This window comes from Rhea pennata, unplaced genomic scaffold (assembly GCF_028389875.1).
Source record: "Rhea pennata isolate bPtePen1 unplaced genomic scaffold, bPtePen1.pri scaffold_32, whole genome shotgun sequence".
Lineage (NCBI taxonomy): Eukaryota > Metazoa > Chordata > Aves > Rheiformes > Rheidae > Rhea > Rhea pennata.
The window spans coordinates 2,554,896-2,557,969 of NW_026907679.1; the positions used below are offsets into that span (position 1 = coordinate 2,554,896).

General features: G+C 50.3%; 1 pseudogene; it reads left to right on the plus strand.

Annotated features, from left to right (window-relative positions):
• Positions 1 to 566: 566 nt before the first annotated feature.
• LOC134154549 (olfactory receptor 14C36-like) lies at positions 567 to 1,150 on the plus strand (annotated as a pseudogene).
• The last annotated feature ends 1,924 nt before the right edge of the window (positions 1,151 to 3,074 follow it).

Sequence of the window (3,074 nt, forward strand, 5' to 3'; positions counted from 1 at the left end):
CCTGTGCTCCTCCCAGCACACTCAGCTGGAGCTGAAGCTGAGGAGCTGAGGAGCTGAACGAAGGTCTTCCTGAGAAGGAGAAAAGAAATTTGTCTATACTGTTGGTAGGATGGGTGAGGGGGTAGTACTTCTATGAACAAATGAAAGTTTTGTTTCTCAGGGACAATCAGTGGTCACTGTCTTTTCCCCTTGGACAGTTGCCCCATGCTCCAAACCAGCAAATGTCCAACAGCAGCTCCTTCGATGAGTTCCTCCTCCTGGCATTTGCAGACACACGGGAGCTGCAGCTCTTGCACTTCTCCCTCTTCCTGGGCATCTACCTGGCTACCCTCCTGGGCAACGGCCTCGTCATCACAGCTGTAGTTGGTGACCACCATCTCCACACTCCCATGTATTTCTTCCTCCTCAATCTCTCATTCCTCGACCTTGGCTCCATCTCCACCACTGTCCCCAAATCCATGGCCAATTCCCTCTGGAGCACCAGGGCCATTTCCTACTCAGGATGTGCTGCCCAGGTCTTCCTGGTTTTCTTCTTGCTTTCAGCAGAACTTTCTCTCCTCACTGTCATGGCCTGTTTTGTTGCCATCTGCAGATCCCTGCACTATGGCACAATCATGGGCAGCAGAGCTTGTGTCAGAATGGCAGCAACTGCCTGGGCCAGTGGCTTTATCTATTCTCTCCTGCACACTGGAAATACATCTTCACTACCGCTCTGCCAAGGCAATGCTGTGGACCAGTTCTTCTGTGAAATCTCCCAGATCCTCAAGCTCTCCTGCGCAGACTCCTACCTCAGGGAAGTTGGGCTTATTGTGGTTAGTGTCTTTTTAGTCTTTGAGTGTTTCATTTTCATTGTGCTGTCCTACGTGCAGATCTTCAGGGCTGTGCTGAGGATCCCCTCTGAGCAGGGCCGGCACAAAGCCTTTTCCATGTGCCTCCCTCACCTGGCTGTGGTCTCCCTGTTTGTCAGCACTACAGCATTTGCCTACCTGAAGCCCCTTCCATCTCCTCCCCATCTCTGGATCTGGTGGTGGCTGTTCTGTACTCAATGGTGCCTCCAACACTCAACTCGCTCCTCTACAGCATGAGGAACAAGGAGCTCCAGGAGGCAGTGAGGAAACTATTCCAGCTGGTGCAAGCTCAGCAGCAATGAGCTGCCCATGTCTCCTCACAAGCGATTCCCAGTTTATCTCAAGAAACTTTGTGCTCTGGGAGTTCTGTCTGTGATAGTCCTATTTGTGCACAAATATCTGAATTCATTCCACTTCTGCTGGAGCACAAATCCCATCTCTCTGACCCAGAAGCCTTCTGCATATCTGCCTATCTCTGTGTCGGAGTTGATCTCCCAAGTAGCAATTCTGTAATAAAAGGGGATCTCTGTGCCTGAAGGCTGGGCTCTTCCTCCCAAGTTGGAGCCAAGAATGTGCTCAGGGAATTGCACCCAAAAGGATCCTGTTGTTGTTCTTGGGTTTTCTGTGGATAAAGGGGCATGAACTCTTTTGAGTGACACGTGAGGGAAAGAGGGCTGTATTCATCTGTCACTTGTGGGTGCCCAGTGTCCCTCGAGAGGATGAGTGGTCAAAGAGGTCTCTTTTGGGGACTGTGCCACATATTGGAGGGCTGATCAAAGATGCCCATTTTTCTGAAGGGGGTTTGGAACCACCCAGAGAGCACAGGACATCTCCAGGGACAGTGTGTGCCTGGGATGTTCAGTAAGTAGAGACTCTCACAAACAAGTGCAGTCAACCAAAGGAAAGCATCAAATCAGGGCTCTTCATTCTCAGGAGAGGGAGTGGGCTGGGTCTAATGACACCCCCGAACATGCCCTGAGCAGTGTGAAATTCTGCCCCCACAGATAAAGAAGAACTTCTCTACTGCAGGATTGGCAGAGCTCTGGAACAGGTTGCCCAGAGAGGTCGTGGAGTCTCTGTCTCTGGAGATATTCAATATCTGCCTCAACATGATCCTGTCTAACATGCAACAGGTGACTCTGCTTTAGCAGGGAGGTTGGACTAGATGATCTCCAGAGGTCCCTTCCAACCGCAGCCATTCTGTGCTTCTGTGTGATTCTGTGAAATGCCCTGTCACTTCTCTGTCCATCCCACCATAACAGATTGAGGGAGGGGGGAGGAGTTGTCAGGAGCAATGATACTGGTCCAGCTGGCTCTGGTATGACCAGCAAGGCCAGTGTGCAGTTACCGTGCAGACCCACGGAAAAGGCAGCTGCCTTGGACACCCCCAGGCATATCCTTGCAGGCTGCCATGTTGAGCATGCAGTCAGCCTGCTGGCAGGCAGAACCTACTGGACTTTGCCAGCACTTCTCACTGGCTTCTCAGCAGCTCCAGGCAGTCAGGCAGAGGCTTTCAAGGCCAGCGTCATGGCTCAGCTGTGCACCTTTGTGAGGATGTGTGCCCAGGAGCCTTGTACATCAGGCAGTCAAGGCAGCCTGCGCCTTCGCTGGGAGCAAGCTGGGCTCTGGCTGTACTGCACTGCTGCGGGCAGCTGCTTCTGGACCACTTGTGGACAGGAGGACCCACAGGATGGAGGTCGTTGTGCTGGAACAAGATAATATTAGCCTTTCTGCTAATATTCTGGAGAAACATATTTCAGCAAGAACTGTCTGTGAAAAAATAGAGGAAGTCGGATTTCCTCCAGAAAAAGACTGTACTTGCACACTGTTTCCACAATGAAGGCAGCCCATAAATCCTCTAGAAAAAGAAGAAGAAAACCGGGAAGAAAACAAAGGCAGAGCAAAGTACAAGGGAATCTGAATACACAAAAGTACTCTTTAAGGAACTGGAAGCCTCCGCAAGAGAGCCAAGTCACAACATGCAAACCCTGTCACGTTCCTTTTTCAAGAAAACATAGTAAGCCCACACCTTTTCATGGTTAGAAAAGCCTGAGAGCTTCCACTTTTAGCCCCTTCTAGTTTGGAATGCTCGTACTTCAGCATAAGCCAAAAAAGGGCATATTACACAAGTCAGACCAAGCTCATTGTTAGAGATTTCCTTGAGGTTATCAACATTTAACCAGTATCATTCAGTTAAACTGCATCACAAAATTCTGGGCATCCTGC